At 34.1% G+C, this 18,611-nt stretch overlaps 1 pseudogene; it reads right to left on the bottom strand.

Moving 5' to 3' along the window:
* Positions 1-13,663: 13,663 nt before the first annotated feature.
* On the bottom strand, positions 13,664-13,790 carry LOC128248944 (U6atac minor spliceosomal RNA; annotated as a pseudogene).
* Positions 13,791-18,611: the final 4,821 nt, after the last annotated feature.

The raw sequence follows: 18,611 nt of genomic DNA, 5'->3' as shown, positions 1-18,611 counted from the left end.
CACAGCCTGTGGCTCTTCTGGCTGAGAGACGTGTCAGAGAATTTGCAGTGGAAAACTACATAAAATAAATTTATAGAGTCAGACAAAGGAAACCTTCTCAATTTGAAATCCAAGTTTGATTTAGATTCCTTTGGAAAAGCATCTTTTCCTGCAATAATTACAAGGTGCATTCCAGAAGTTTTGAGACTTTTCCAGGGAGAGATAGTTATTAATTCCAAAGGAGTACAAAATTCTAAACTCCTTCAACTCTGACATCAATTCACTAGTTGCAGCACTCCAGCAACTTGTTGAAAATCCCATGGAAGTCCTCCAAAGTGAAGATGTCCAGGTTCCTTGTCACAGCCTCCGTCATCTTCTCCTTCAGCTTGAGGAACAACCAAAAGTCACAGGAAGCATGGTCTGGATTGTAAGGAGGATGAGGGATAGTTTTGATGCTCATCTCTGTCTAGTAGTTGGTTACTAGGATGGAATTGTTGAGTGGTGTATTATCCTGTTGCAGACTCTCTAGCTTTCTGTGATGGAATCTTTTCCTAAACTGCCTCAAAAGCTATACACCCAGCAGTGCCAGACAATTTGTTGACTGTCTGGCACTGATAGATTTCCAGAAATCCTTCTCAAATCATACAACTGAACCTTTGCAAAACTGTTCCAATTTCTTTTTTCAGAGCTTCCTTGCAAGTGGTAAGCTTCCAGGCAAATTGGAGGAGGGAGTGATATGTCCTATTAATAAATGAGGAAGTAGAGCAGATGCTAAAAATTGTGGGCTTATCTCTTTGACTGTACATATCAGCAGATTCATGGAATGAGGGCAGAAACATCAGAGGAGGTTTAATGAGAGTATAGCAAAGTAAATGGCGGGGCCCCAGAATGGCAACAGCTCTCAAGCTGAAACTAGGAAACAAAAATTTTTTTTATATATACACACAAATATGCTCTGAATCCTGTTACAATTCCAACTGGAAAAATTCCCAAATGACATTCCTGACTGAATTGGGAAAAGATTTATCATTGAGGGACTAAAATTCATCCTATAAAATAACTTTATTTTTAATTTCAACGAAAATATCTACAGACAAAATTCTGACTGTGATGAGAACGAGGATAGCCCCAACTTTTGCTAACCTCATCATGACATTTTTAGAAGTCAAAATACAGGGTGCGATGGGTAAATTGCTGCCATCGTATACCTTTAATTTCGCACATGCACATTGTTTGCTTTTGATTTTGTCAACTACACAGTATAGTAGGGTCAGTTGGGCACTCTGTGAGAAAAACAGCACCATGATGTAATTCGCACTGCCAGAAATTTGGAAGCAACATGCTGTACTGCTTGGCATTCACCCTGGAAGCTCCAATATGAATATTTCAGAGTGTTTAGGTGTAAATCTGTGGACAGTTCAGAGGATTCAGAAAGAGATAGATGAGTCTAATGGTGATTACAGAGGTATGGTAGCTTGGAAAACTCACTCTGATCATTCTGATAAGAAAAGAACTCCTGAATTTGTTGGTGAGATCCAGGACATGATTAACAATGATCCCTTCAAGTCAATCAGGTCCATCGCCAGGAACATGGGAGTGTCTGAGTTTCTTATCAGACAGGTAGTGCATGAAGACATTCGGTATTCCTCATACAAGATGAGAAAGGGCCAATTTTTATCCCAAGCCATCAAGGACAAAAGGAAAGACCACACTATGAAGCTTTTCTACAAATTCAAGCATCTTCTTCAACTGAAAATGCTTTGGTTTTTCTCAGACATGAAAAATTTCTGCCAGGGCCAGATGGTGAACACACAGAACAACCGTTGGCTTGCCATGTTCCCAAAACATGTACTGAGAGTGATAGAAATCAAACATCCAGTCAATATCATGGTGTTTGGAATCATCACTAGTAATGGCGACATTATGCTTCCGTTCATGGAGGACTACATCAAGTGCCTGGAGGAGGTAATGCTGCCCTGGGTCAAAAGAGTGGCTGCTGGAAGTCCCTATGTCTGCACTATGCCACACAGTCAAGAGAACCCAGTCATAGCTGTCAGACAATTTCTGCGACCACATCACACCTAACATCTGGTCACCTAACTCCCCAGACTGCAACCCCGTGATTATTATATGTGGAGTATAGTTGAGTGAGAGTCCAACAAAACTAATTGTAGCACCAAAGATGAACTGAAGGCAAGGATTATGGCAGCATTAACCAACTTAAACAAGGAGACCATCCAAAAGAGTCACAGGAGATTCTAAAGTTGTTTGGAGGCTGTGGTTGAAGCTAATGAAGATTTTATTGAATAAATTTACTTTAGTATTTCAAGATATGTTTATGTAAGTTTGGTAAATATATCCGTTAAAATGAGATGTCAGTGTTATTTTCATTTTTGTGTAATTTAGACAACATTTTATTCACCACACTCTGCATATGAACACACCCGACTGAAATTTGGTGACTACTTCCAAAAATACTTACTTGCCAGTTGGAAACGTCAGCTGGACAACTGTTTCATTCTGTGGTCACATAACCTTGAGCAACTCTTAGAATTTAAACACTTAATTAGCAGCATTAACCACAGTATTTAATTTACAATGGAATACAGTCACAAACAGCTACTCTTTCTAGATATTTTAATCATAAAAAGAGATACTAACATTGAAACTGACATCTACTTTAAACCAACAGGCTCAAAACAATATCTTCCATTCTCTTCTTGCCATCCTATTTACTAAAATCAATATACGTTTTAATTTGGCAAGAAGGATTTGCACAATTGTATCCAAACCTGAAATCCAGGATATATGACTCCAAGAACTTAGAAAATAGCCAATTAGTTTAATCAAAAATGGAATAGAATGTGCAAAAGCGACAGACATCCAAGAATTACAAAAAAACAAGAAAACCCACTGACTCACTTAGAATTTTGCCTTACTTATCAACACACAATCTAAAAGACATGGAAGCATACAACATCATCCATCAGAATATAACCTTCCTGCTGAATGACCTGCTAATGAAAAAAGCACTTAAAGCACATAAAATTATTATAAGTAAAAGACAACCCAAATCTCTAAAAAAGGTTAATTACCAGTGCCAAATTACCCACCAAAATTACAACCCACTAGTCAAAAAATGCAACTGCCCTTTCTGCATCAATCTTATGAAAGATTCAACATACGAGTTCAAGTCAGGTCAAATATCACCATAAAAAAATAATTTCTCTATGCATCAAAGAACTTTATTTATATTCTCAAATGTGGTGGATGTGGTGGGGAGTACAAAGGTCAAATGAGTTTGACCTTGAGGAACAAATTGATAATACACAGGCAACAGATTTGGAGTCCCATGACCAGGAACATACCTGTTCGTAAGCACCTGCATCAATGCCCCACAAACAAAAATCCAAAATACCAGATTTTCATTCTCTATCAATGCACCAGAAACACTTCAATCCAATTCCAATTAAATTTTTAAAATATGTTTATTAAAAAATATCAACCACAACTAAATATCCTATCATAACACACCAGAAAGCGAAATCCCAATTTATTCATAAAAATTGATCAGTGACAACAAATATAAATTGAAAAGTTTAAGTAACAGGCTTCCTTAGGGATTTGAAACCGTAACTCCAAACTACTGTACAATAACACCTTACACTTTCTCAAATACCAGTTGTGGACGTCACTCTGGTCTAAATCAATGACCTTTTTCTCTGGTCAAAATCAGACTCTCAGAAAAAAAACAAATACACATCAAGCTGGTCAAACCAGTGGATTCTTAAGGGAACCAACCAACTAGAACGCCAAATGAACATCAGGCAAAAACAGGTTATCAAGTCCTCACCAGAATGTCAACCAGCCAGAACACTGAACTTTGCCAAAACAAAAATATTAAACAAATGATATCACTTAACTTACAACCAATCAGAACCTGATCCTTTGCAGAGCTCAACAAGGAATGAAAACATTTGACAAACAAATGGCATCACCAGGAAGTCAAAGCAAAAATATTACAAAATTTAAAAACTACACGTTTTGAGAATCAAGTGCATTTTCAACACACACTTATACACACACACATGCATATACATATTCATACACACACACACACACTTAAACATGTATATATACATACACATATATACATATATATTTTGAAAAATAATGCAGTAATAATTAAACAAAGTATTTAATAACTGCTTGAAATCCTTGAAGTCAGTGCTGAAGCATGGTCACTGTCCAGTGATGGAAACCAGCAAAAAAAGAAAGAAGTGTTATAATTATCTTTTTAGTGTGGTTTGATTTTTTAAGAGGCCTAACTGTTTGAAATAATAAACTTTATTAATAATAATAATAATAATAATAATAATAATAATAATGATGATAATAATCATCATCATCATCATCATCACCACCGTCGTCGTCGTCATCATCATCATCTTCATTTAATGTCTGTTTTCCATGCTGGCATGGGTTGGACAGTTTGACAAGCTGGTAAGGCCAGAGAGCTGCACCAAACTCCACTTGTCTGTTTTGACATGATTTCTATGGCTGGATGCCCTTCCCAACATCAACCACTTTACAGAGCATACCGGGTGCTTTTTATGTGGTACAAGCACCAGAGCTTCATATGTGGCACCAACACGGGTGCTTTGATATCATAGCCTAAAATCATACAAGCATACATTCTGAATGTACGAAACTTCATATTACAACATCATTAGTTAATAATAAAGGAATTTGAATAAAGAGTAACTTATACAAATTTGGTAAAACAAATCAATGACCACATAAGATTAAAACTGCTAGGAATAAATTAGAGCATTAAGAAAATTGAAAGCAACTGAAGAATTCTTAAGAATGATATCACAGAAGAACTTGGCTTAGTTGAAGTGATACTTAACTAGTATTACTAATCATCATGTTTGTATTCTTGGAAGAGATTAACTGTTAATGTTATTGAATGTAAAAGCTGCATTCTTGATGTAGAAAGTGAAGCCATAGACAAGTTTAAGAATTATTTTTACAATTGACTTTTTACATATTCTTTATGTTCTCCATCAACAACAGTAGCAAATACAGAACTTTGTTTACCTTTGCAACTTGTACACTTACAATGGAAGTGCATTTTCCCCCCAAATCAAAATATATCAGTTTATTATATTGTGTAACAATCGTAAATTGTACAAACACAAATGTTTTTGTATACTACACAAAAGATATTGTTAGTGTAGTATACAAAAAAGAGAGGATGGTCACATCTGGAATGCCTTGATTAAAAATTAATAGTCTGCTGGCTTAAAAGTCTTGCCATGTGTGTGTGTGTGTGTGCATGTGTGTGCATGCATATACAAATGCACACACACACATTATTACTGAACAGTGAGAAAGAATGCTCAACACTGCATTGGTTGATAAATGTTCTTTATTTGTAGGTGAACAAGGCTACCAATGGTTTCATGTAAAGAGAAATCTCTTGACAACTATCAAGCCTGCCACTTGGGAATGTTGGTACTCATCTCTATTTTGGCGACGAGTACCAACGTTCCCATGTGGCAGACTTGATAACTGTTCAGAGATTCCTCTTCACATGAAACTATTCTTAGCCTTGTTAATCTACATATATATTTATACATATATATATATATATATGATCATTTCATCATGTTGAAGCTTTGATCCATATTTTCACTCTTTGTATCTCTGTTTTTTGTTGCTTTTTTTGTTGTCTCTCCATTATTTTCTTCTCATCCCTTTCATTTGAGGAGCATAGGCTTGAAATGTCAGACTTTTTCATTTTTCCTGAGTGTCAAACACTTGCTTGATGTTCCCTCACCTGTCTTCATTTTTTGTTTTCTGTAAATTTGAACTATACACACACACACATATGTAGTTCAAATTTATATATATATATATATTTGTTTCTAAAAGATTCAGTTAATTAGAGAAATATGAAAGACAAATCTCTTCTTGATTTTAACACTGAGTCATCAAAAGTTTTAGTGTGAAACTGTATTCATAGGTGGTAGAATAAATGGTGTTCCTGTGTCAATATGATTTGTGACAGCCAAGCAAGTAGTCTGGATTGTCATTATCAGTATATTTGACCTATGTTCAAGGCTCATTTCTCAAATAGCTTTGTTCACCTAACTGAAGTACTATAACGGAGGAATAAATTTATTACAAAGCAACAACACTGTAAAATTGATTTCTACTCTGGCACACAATCATATATTTTTGGGAGAGATAGTTATCAATGATATTAACCCCAACACCTACTTGGTATATTTGTTTAATAAATTCTGGAAGGATGGAAGGCGAAGTTAAATCTGGTGTAATTTGAACATAGAGTATATGAAGGTGGGCTGAAAGGTTCATAGGCTGAGCTAGGTACTTTCATGGAATGTGACCAAATAAGGTTTATTTTTCAACATAGTCTCCTTTGCAGTCCACACACTTCTTCCATCAGTGTTGTAGTGCTTTGATCTCATTGATGAAGAAGCCTTCTATCTTATTGTTCAAAATATTTATCAACAACAGATATTCCCAGTCAAGTGATTTTTCATGTTGGGGAACAGATGAATGTTAGATGGGGCTAAATCAGGAGAATAGGTAAAGTGATCAACCAGTTCAAAGCCACAATCATGTACAGCAGCAATTGAAACCAAGAACCTATGTTCTTGAGCATTGTCCTGATGAAACAAAACCCTTTTCGCCAGGCATCCTGGGTGTTTGCTCCTGATAGCCTATTGTAATTGCCTTAGCAAACTGGCATAGTACTCTCCATTAACAGTGTGGCCCTTTTGAAGTTATTCAATAAACACACTGTCTTTTACATACCAAAAAACTGAGGCCATCACCTTCCCTGCAGATGAAACAACCTTGGACTTCTTTGGAGAAGTGAAAAGGGATGTTTCTACAGTATGGATTGTCTCTTTGTCTCTGATTCAAAGTGATAAGGCTAACACTCATCCTGGGTTAGGAAATGTTGAAGGATACCAGTTGGACCTGCCTCAAACAATGTCAGATTTTCCTGTGATGTGATCAGCCTGGTGTGCTTTTGATCAGGTTTCAGATATGGCACCCACTGAGCAGAAACATTTGTCATACCAAGTTCATTGTGTGGAACATTCTCAACTCTTTTGTGATACGCTGATAGCATTGGCTATTTGATTTATAGCCATGTCATCCATCAGCCCACCCTTGTAAAGGGCTATAACTAAACATTACAAGACATTTGATCTGACATTACTATTTCTGCTAATTCATGTGCCCATTTCATCTCCTTCTTATAGAGTGGTCAGAAAAGGCATTAAATTTCAATAATTTTATTTCAAAGACAATTGGCCTGATGGATTGTTCTAATTATTTTTAAAATTAATATTTATAATTAATGACTAATCCCCTAATGGATAACTCTAATTACTTAAAAGTGATATATCTGACTCAGCCACAAATAGATTATCTAAGAAAGAAAGTGTAAAGCCACCAATCTAGATCGATATCATCAATACCAAATTTACTGCCCTACAACAGTTGGTAATCTAATTAACTGCTTAGAAATGGATGTAGATTTATATCTTGTTTTGTTGTCTAGCTTAGCCCTGATCATGCCAGCCTATGATCAAAGACATTCTGACAATGACTATACCATTTTTTAATATTGATGCATTATATTCTGGTATAGCATCTTTACATACATCTTGATCACATGTCATCTCACAATGAAGTAGCCCAAGTAAGACTTGAAAACAATGAAGCTCACAGATAAGACAAATATCAAAAGAAATAAAGTAATGCCATTCTACAAATCTATCTGGTCCATACCAGTATTACAAAACAGATATGAAAATAATGGTGATGACTATGATAGTCAAAGATACATTTTATTGTTTTAATAACAATACCAGCATACTATATTTTTCCCATTTTGACACTGGTTTTATGATAACATTTTACAATACACTTGAGTTAGAATATTTAACATATTCTTGGTCTAAACAATTTGGAATCTGAATAATATTAAGCTAAAGAATTTTATAAAAATCATCACAATGAATAATTACTTCAAAAGTACAAAACCTGATTTAACTTTTGGTCAGTTTGCCATTAAAACTGAATACTTTTGAGGCTTATATTAGTAACTTATTCAAAATAATGTAAATTTAAAATCTAGAAAGAACCATAACATGTCATCAAAATGTATATATTTATGGAGAATAAGGAAATATTACATGAAATTATGTTACGCTTTCAGAAAGATTATTTAGAAAATATTTCTCTCTATCATAAACAAGATATTAAAGCACAAAATAAAGAAATTGTAATATTATTTGTCTATTTCAATAATAAGAATTATTATTAGGTAAATATATTGCATTGTTCTTGTAGTAAATAAAAGAAATTTTAAGTAAATATATAAAAGAATCAAGCAAAAGCAAGATAATTGAAACTCTCCAGTTCAACCAAGTTTCATCTACATGACTTTCTACAGATATTCTAGAAGGTATTGCAAAAATGTCCTCCTCATTTTTTTCCCTCTATTTTTTATATTCATAGAAGTATATAGGCATAGTGGATAAAGATACAGAATTATTTCTGGATTATGAGTTCAAATCCCATAGAGGAGACTTATTGTGCATCTGCACAGATCACCTTATTCTACTGCTGCAAGGAGATATATTTGATCAAATGGAAATGTTTAACCTTAGGCTAGCGTTCTCTAGTTGTTTTGACCAATCTTAACATTGAATCTGGACTCTGGTTCTGATTATGTTTCTTAGTAGCCACCACATCTTTCTATTATCTCTAAAACTCTCAACCAATCCACAGATATAATGCACAGATATCCACTACCAGATGTATGGATAAACTTCATTAAACATTTTTTCTTGATTTCATCTTCCTAAGTATCCCACCTTTTCTTTCTTTGACCATTACAGCATATAAATACACATATAAATAAGATTCTTGACAAAACTTCCAATCTACTCAGTTTTTAATGCTAGCAGAGCATCAAAATAAATTCTTGCAGAATCTTTGCAATGTGTCTAATTCCTAAGAAGAGTTGCCTTTCGAAACCAACTGACTGCCTTCACTTTTTATGCAATGGAAACAGTCATAAACAATTATCTCCCCTGTCAACCTGACTTTCCCACTTTTTTGTGAGATTTATAGTAATGAGAGATCCTCTTATGAGTCACTTAAAGAGCTAGAAATACATTAAATATCCTTCAGATCACTCTTCACTGTCTTAAAAATATATATACTGGGTAATACAGTTTGGGATGCATTTTATATAAAAAAAAAAGACAAGATGGTCATGGTTGGAATGCATTTGGTGATATATTTACTTGATCAGGGTCAACTTGGTACTAAAAAATAATGACAATGACATTGGATTTAACTCTGTATCAAAAATAATGTTGTTGCACTTTGCACCCTCAAAGACTTCATTTGTGCTGGGCATCAGAAATTTCAACACAACTTACTTGAACAAAGGTAAAACCTGCCTTTCATATCTTGAGATGGGATGCTTTCTACACTTTTCATTTGAGTGCATTTCAGAGTTTGCTTGTGCCTCTTGTTTCTCAATATCTTCTTTATAATAAAGACCTTCTCACTTTAACTGACCAAACTACATTTCTTTGTGGATGACACCATCACTCACGTCCTTTTAATCTACTAAAGAGAGATGGCATCTACATCATGCTCAGATAACCTATAATAGACTTGAACTTCTTCCATGAAAGGGAATTCAATAACTTTCTACAATGGAAATAACTGAACTTCTTTCAGCAGTGTTAAAGTACAGTTCCTGATTGGTTAGATAATTGCAGTTTATGTTCAATTTGAACTAAGAGAAAGCTACCAGATTTATTGGCAAAGATACAATCACCAATAATTTATTTCCACAAGACCATAAGGTATACTGTTTCTTCTGTTTATTCTAACATTGCTCTAAAGCCTTCTGCTTTTCTGAACTTGGAAGTTGCATGCCATCTCTGTCCAAACTCATTTTTGCAGCTATTTCTTTTCAGTTAATCATTCCTATTCTGTTGTAACAGAACCTGCACTTATTGTTTTCCTCAATCCTACCTCCTATAACTGAAGCCCTTGGGAATTTTTCCTGCAGGCACCAACCTATAACCATTGAATATGGACATCATACACATCAATCTCATTAGTCTAAGTAAAGGAACACTGAAACAAAGGTCATAATTACTGACCATCTATTTTCTATTAAGCAAATGCTTAGAAATAAAATAAGTCATAGGGAGGTTAGTGTTAATTTCTGTTTGCTATACTGTAATTATCAGTTGACTAAAGGAGTTAAGCATTCACTAAATCTAACTTGAAACAACCTTTGGTAGCAAACGTCTTTCTATATTGTCTCTAACAAACTCCCACAAACATCACATTAGCATAATTCATTGCTATAATTCATGTCAGTCCTAAAACAACTTCACTCTTTGGTGAAATATTCACGTATAAACATCAATGAAACCCCATTTTCCCTTTCTACAAAAATCGTAATCATTTTATCTGTAACATTCTAACAATAAATGTATCTGAGATAATGAATTTGCTTACATCTAACTAAAAAAAAAAAATAGTGTTCTATTCAACCGGTATAAAAAAAAAAGATCATTTCATCTTACTTTCTTCCTTTAATCATTTTATAAACAACGTCCTCAGTCTTCTGAAACAACTTCTTTTTTTGCTAATACTCTTACTTGCAGCTCGTATTTTCCTTCCAGCTTCTAACTTGGTAAATAAATAACTAAATAAATAAATAAATGAATGAATAAATAAATAAATAAGAAAAGAAAACAAAAACAATAAGAACCATGACACAAACTTCATATTGGTAATTTCCAATATTGTCTTTTTTTATCACAGAAATTTCAGCATGTTTTTTTGACAAACGCCTTAATTTAAAACAGAAATGTCTGACAATTATTCAAGATAATATAAGAAGCAGACACTTCCCAGAATAAACAGGTTGCTTTATTACAAAGTAATATAGAAAACAAAAAGCAAAAATACAATCATAATATTAAAACATGTCATTTAAATATTCAGTCTCACAGAATGTCTGAAGAATTAAGAAGGTAAAAACTGTAGCTACCAATAATGTCTTTATGGTTAATTAGCACTAATATGTTAATTATATTAACTCCTCATTTTTTCTGATTAAAAAAAAGAAAAAAGAAATGATGATGATGATGATGATGATGATTGCTCTTCTTTTTTACTGCAAACTTACGCATTTGCAGAGCTTCGGTTATTTTATTATTATTATTATTTTTTTTTTTTTTTTTATGCTAAGATTACTTGATGTAAACTGTTTGCTTTTTTTAGTAACAAAAGAACCTTAGAATAATTAAATACTTGTCCTATTACCTGGGGTGGAAAACAAAGGTTCATTCTTAGATATGTTATTGTATACAATTTGATTTGTTTATTAGTGTTTCAATATGGCCACCACTGTAGCAGTAGGAAGAGGTACTAGTCACAGTTTAGTAGCAATGAATACACCCACAGAATTTGTGGAGACAAATACTTTTAAAAAGAAAGAAAAATGGAAAACAATGGCAATTAAACAGACATAGTTATAAGCACAATTTGAGAAGCACAAAGTAATAATAATGTTGTAAATGCAAATTTAAATAGCAATAACTGTAGCTTTACTACTAACAGCAACTCAGCTCTTTTGCATTGCAATCCAAAAAGATCTGGGAGGTAGACATGGGCAAATTTAAGGCAAATGAAAAGATAAGCAGATGAGGTCTGTCATAGTATAAAGTGCTTCCTTGCATGAGAAATGTACCAAAGAAAGGTCAATGAAGAAAGCAACATACCTTTGTTATTTCTTTTTATTTTTCCTTCTAAAAACTGAATGTAGTCCTATGTGGCCTTGAAACAAAAGCCAGAGGGATCTTTCGGCTGATATGTTCGCTCACAGGATTGTACTGCAATATATGAGTGAAGAGAACCCATGAGTTACAACCAGAGTCACAGTTCTCAATGAAGACTTATAGTTATCATTATGGATATCCAAGTACTCATAATCCTCAAAAAACCATATACGTGTCTCAAGACTTGTTTCATAGAGGAAACTAAGAGGATATCAGATGGATGATATAGGAGAGAAAGCTCATTTATTACAGACATTGAAGCATAACCAAATCTGAAGAGAATGATGTGATCGTAGACTGCAGGAACTGACAACAGTGTCTACTAACACTGCTGCTACAACACCCTACATCATAGGAAGAATAGAGTCTAGATCTGATTTGCTAGAGTGTTGATAAAATTGGACTAATCTAAAGCATTTGATAGATAACCACTAGCACCTGTGCTGAATCCAGATTATTCCTCTGTTTGTTAGCTGTGGTACCTGGAGTCAAAGCAGTATTTGCAGAAATGTTGAGAAGGTGCAGCTTCCTTTTGCAGGGTACACATTATTGCAAATTGTATCTTGTTGGAGCTGTAGGGCTGGGTGAAAATTGAGCATCTGGCATCTAGAATGTTGTCAAGCATTCTCAGTTATCTACTTGTAGGGCAATGAGATGTAGAAGGATTAAATTATAAATGCGTTTTAGTGATGGTTATGAACAACAATGCTCCCAGAAAAACTCTGGGCATTGATAAGGGCTAGTAAGTAATTTATTCTGAACTCTTGTCCCACCTTTTCTCTTTGGAAAGGTGTTAGCATTTTCCCTCAGCCTAGTGGCTATTATGAAATAGGTTGCGTGGTGGCTGCATTTGAAATGGTCAAGAAGTTGACTCTGTTTCTCCTCCAGCTAATCTGTCATCAACTTCTTCAAGATCCAATTAAATCTGAGGGTGAATATGATGAAAAAGGCACTGGCATTAGTAAATTTGATGAAAGATGGGTGTAAATAACAAAACTGGTACATGGAAAAGGACTAATTCTCAAATTCAGCTTGAAATTTGCATTTTGAAGAGAAACTACATAGAGTAAAGGTTAGGAGAGATCTTCAGATGCCCACTCTTTTTCATGTAGCAGTTTGCGCTATTTTTGTGATTGTCTTAGTTCTATACTGATAAGATTTTTTGTGTTAAACATGTGCTAAGTTTACCCCTTCACAGTTTTATTAGTTTATGTACACCCTAACATGTTTTGTGTGAGGCGTGAGACCAAAGCATTAGAAGATTGTTAGGCTGTTGGACAAAATGCTTTGTAATATTTAGTTACAATTCTTTAAGCCTTTAGAATTAGGATTTCTCTGTCAAATGTATTACTTGCTTATTCAAATTCTTTTGAATTAATCATGTATTATCTGGTAGCTTCAAGATTTTGATGATGTGATTATTCTTTTATTCTTTTACTTGTTTCAGTCATTTTGACTGTGGCCATGCTGGAGCACCACTTTAAAGGGTTTTAGTCAAGCAAATCAACCACAGGACTTCTTTCTTAAGCCTAGTACTTATTCTATTGGTCTCTTTTGCTGAACCACTAAGTAACAGGGATGTAAACACTACAGCATCAGTTGTCAAACAGTGATGGGAGGACAAACACAAACACACACACATTCAATGGGCTTCTTTCAGTTTCCATCTACCAGATCCATTCACAAGGCTTTGGTTGGCCCAAGGCTATAGTAGAAGACACTTGCTCAAGGTGCCTTATAGTGGGACTGAACCCGAAACCATGTGGTTGGGAAGCAAGCTTCTTACCACACAGCCGCACCTGTGCCTGTGTTAGAAAGATTGCTCGATCTCTTCCGTACTTGTCAAGGGAAATGCTAACCATCTCTCCTTTTTATGGTAAAATGAAATTGTAATGGTAGGTAGGAGGCTCCGAAAGGGGTCTCAGGGAGTAGCATCCCTGCCTTCCTGAGCTAGTTTTCCACCACATTTCTTAAAAATCATGGTAGAGGCCATGGTCTTGGGACTACTCATGTCTAGAAATTGAAGTTGGGGGTAAGCAAGGGCATGCTCCCTATAGAAAATCCAGCTCCAAAAAAACCTCATGATAGCAAAGGAGAATGGGCACTAGCCAGCCCAAAGGTTAGGTAGGCTGGACCTGCCTACCTTGGTTGCTATGGCATTGAGGTAGATCCAGCCACCCCAGTTAACAGGGACAAACTTGGATTTAAAACAATGGATGATGATGAAGTATAAGAGGCCAGATCTGGCCAATTTGAATATGAAGCAGGTAGACTATCTGTGCATAATATGGCCAGTTTAAATACTAAAGGGTTAAAGATGAGTTTGATAAAATAAGGTACCATGGAGCAGGGACAGATAATTTTTATTGACTATTCCTTTCTATGCTATATGTAACCTTAGAAATCCTTGATGTTATTTGAATAGCAAAAAAAATAGAAGACGGTTGGATTATATGCATTAAGATATTTTGTTGTTTCTTATGATCTTTGTTCAAATTGGGGATTGATTTTTCCTTCATGTGACATTGTACCTCAGAAACCATTATTTTTGTTACTGCTGCTACAAATACCAACATCACCACCACCATCACCACCACCACCACCACCACCACCACCACCACCACCAAAACCACCACCACCACCACTGCTACTACTACTAAGAACATTCATGCAGGATATACAAACATTTAAAGATTGACTCAGTTATATTTGTGAGAGATTAATATATATTGATTGATATGTAATTTTTCTAAATGTTATCTTGTACGGCAAACTTATCCAGCTGATGGTACAACATGGAAGCAGTAAAAAACTACATACAAATGGACATTGAAATGATACTGACAGTAACAAGAACACCACTAGCTGTTCTTGCTACCAGTAATAATCTCAACAACAACAATTGTAATTATAATTAGTAATTTGAGACAGTAACAGTAACAGTAACAGAATTGCTAGGTTTGCAATTCCACTTAAAGAGGCAATTCTAAAACAACCATTTTGGTTGATTTCATTATTGTTACTTGCATTGGTCTGGAAGAGTTGTTCCAATGACCATTGCAGATCTTCCAAGACTGGGATGACTGACACTGTTAATATTCTTCAAGAATAATTGCAAGTTAATGGTTACAAAAAAAACATAGGCAGAAATGGATTTCTTGAAGTGAAGACGATGATCTAGGGAGGATGGACTGAGATTAGTGGTTAGTACTGAACCTGAGATGGTAGACAATATGGCTGACAAGGATAGCAATGGTGAATGAGTTAGAATTGCCTAAGAGTAAGTGCCACAAGACCAATCAGTTCCAAGAATCAGTGGCCTCTGTAGTAATGGTAGAAAAGACAGTGAGAGGAAACAGTATATGAGCCAGATGCTGCAATGTGTTGGTGAGAAACTTCATGAAGATGGATCAAGTGACATTTTTAATGCAGTCTATGATGTTCCATAAGTAACCCAGTGAATTTTGATAAAAAAAAAAAAAAGGAAAATAAATGCACTGAACTTTGCTTCATAAATGTAAATACCATATATGTTCCAATGTCTGTTTTGTTATAGTGAGGAATTTGTAATGAAGAAAGAAAATACATTAAAAAGCATAAAAGGAACAAAAGGTAGTATGCTAAATATATGTATTTCTCGATCTTATTAAATATCATGAGGCGAACATTGATTAAAATTGATGATGATGACCACAATGGGGATGATATTAATGACTATTAAACATCTGACTGACTCATATAGAACCCCAATAATACATACGATATTAAAATGGCATTTATCCCCAGATGGGTAATGTTCCTGGTCTGTAAAGGATTCCAATTAATGCAAAATAATTCCCAAGAGCATTATTACAAAATTGATAATTATCTGTTCATGTTTTACTAATATTAGAATGTTATCTAGATATCTAAAATTGAGCCCAATCTCTCAAATTAAATCCCCGTGATTCATAAGGGAAAGAGACAGAGAAAGTGGAAAAAAATTTTGGTTAGCTGACAAAAAAGTCAACAGCTAATATTGTGTCACTGGAACTAATTCACATATAGCTAATTCTCTCCAGCTGTAAATAAATAATATATCTCACAGTATCGTCAGCATCATCATCATCATCATCATCATCATCATCATCATCATCGTCATCATGATCATGATCATCATCGTCGTAGTCGTTGTCGTCATCATCATCATCATCATTGTCGTCGTAGTCATCGTCGTCATCATCATCATCATTTAATGTCCATTTTCCATGTTGGTATGAAGCTGGCAAGGCCAGGAGCTATATCAGGCCCCATTTGGCAACATTTCTACAGCTGAATGCCCTTCCTAATGCCAACCACTTTATAGTACCTCTACAAAATTGATAAATGGTTTGTTAGCTTGAGTGTTTGTTTCAATTCCTCTGACAGATTTGGAGAGACTACTCCAGTTTTCAACCTGGCATCAAAGCTCACCAATAGTCTCAGTTTTGTTATTGGATCAGAACTATAGTTCTGATTACGGACTGTTTGTGACTTCTGGTGTGCCAAAATATATTCCATGTTAAATGGGAATTAATTGCCAGTTGGAAAATCTTACCGGTTTCGAATGATTCTCACCAATGCAAAATACTTCTTCAGAGAATTATTATAAGAAAATAATTTTTAATTATCTGAAAATCTTCCATCACACATCTGAGACTTCTACAGTGACTCTTCTATCTACATATGTGATCAAAGAGTCACTGAAGAAGTCACAGATTTGTAATGAAAGATTTCCAGACAATGGACATAAAAAAAGTAAGAACAATAATAAATGAGTGAAGAATAGTTAGAATTTAAAACAAACTGATTAAATACTGATTTTTAACATAGGCACAAGACCAGAAATCTTACAGAGAGTGGAGAGTGGATTATAGTAGCCCCAATACTTGACTGATATTTTATTTTATCAATAGTAGAAGGATGAAAGGCAAAGTTAATTTTGGCATGATTTGATTTTAGGATGTAATAAGCTAAAACAATTACTACAAGGTATTTTTTTATGCTCTAAGTGTTTTGCCAGCCTGCCAACAAGAGAAAATTTGCTGTAAACACACATCTGCATATATTGAATAATGCAGATATTTAGCTCCTAAAATCTCAGGAAATGTATCGCTTTTTTTTTTCTTTTAATATTTAAAATCTAAGAAAATTATTAATATGTATGTTACAGTTATGGATATGAAATATTATTTTGTGTTAGTATAATACATTTAAAATGATAGATCCAAATCCATCATTTTGCCAGAATCAACTAATTTGATGAAAGCTCAACATATTTGTTGAAAGCAAAAAAGGAAAATCTTCAATTGATCATTGAATGCATATATGTTTCCTTATGCCTCTTTTTTGGTTTTATTTCTCTTTCCTATCTCTTTGGTCAACAAGTCCATTTTTCCCTTTTATAATTTGGAAGTAAAATCACTTTTGATCATGTTGAATCCATGATCAACATTTTATTTGTGAAATTTTTCTACCAAATTGCAGGCCTGTTAATTACGCTAATCGGAGGAATTATTTTCACTTTAGAATGCAAAATATATCAATAGTGTGAGAAAGGATTTTCTTCAATAAATTCAATAAGTTAATTACTTCATTGATGCCAATAGTACTGTCATTCAGGCCTAGGAGTCTCCACATTTTAGACAGATATATTTTCAATATGTAATTACTGGCCTTTTAGAAATTTTAATAAATAAAATGGATATCTTAACTTCTTAATCAAATCATATTTCTTTTGACGAACTTCCTAAATTCGAAACATTTTTCATTTGTTTTTATTTTATTGTTAGAAAATTTTTCAATATTGAAATGAATTTAATAAAAAAAAAAGGTAATAATTTTCTCTTCCATACTTTATTAAGTGCAGAACAATTATAGTTGCTCATGTTCATGTGATATTACTTATCAGTAATTAATACAACTCAAAGAAACAAGGTAATGATTACCAGATTTACTATTTTACCTTTTTCTATAATCTTTTCAAATAAGAAAGCTTGTCTGTTAATATTGATCCAAATGGAGTTTAGCAAGTGTGAAGCAATTTTACATTGAGAAAATGTGAGTTCAATATATTTTATCAACAATGATCTCTTTTCCCCTAATGTTCCTGTCATTACTCAAACTTACAGAAGATCTTGAATTTTAGTTAAATTAAATGAGATGAAGATTTAATTTACAAAAATTCCAATTAACTTTATGGATTTTTAGTGGAATATTTAGGTCTAGAATATTTGAAAACAATTTAATGATGAAAAAGCCAAATATAGCAAAAACAAGCCATTTGATGCATAATTACTAGAAAGCATAGTTGGATTCTAAATAATTATATCTTGAAGTTCAAGCTGATTTATGAGCATTGAATATGTAGTGCTTATTTTATTCTAATGTCATAAATAAGGTGTTGAGTAGAATTGTTAGAATGTCAGATGGTTCACTTTATTGTACTCATTTCAGGCCTGTCTGTGCCCTGAGTTCAAGTCCTGCTGGGATCAATCCTCCTGGGGTCAATGCTACTTTTCATTGTTTCGGGTCAATAAATGAAGTATAGTCCAGTATTGGAGTTGTTTCTTCTTCATTTTTTATCTGGTCCCCTTTTCTCTCACTTCTCTGTCTGTCTGTCTGTCTCTGTCTGTCTGTCTGTCTCTCTCTCTATCTCTCTTAAAGATATCATCTATGATCATA

The sequence above is a fragment of the Octopus bimaculoides genome, chromosome 10 (assembly GCF_001194135.2).
Source record: "Octopus bimaculoides isolate UCB-OBI-ISO-001 chromosome 10, ASM119413v2, whole genome shotgun sequence".
Classification (NCBI taxonomy): Eukaryota; Metazoa; Mollusca; class Cephalopoda; order Octopoda; family Octopodidae; genus Octopus; species Octopus bimaculoides.
Note: the sequence above shows the minus strand (reverse complement) of the source record. Positions and strands in the feature narration are given on the sequence as shown.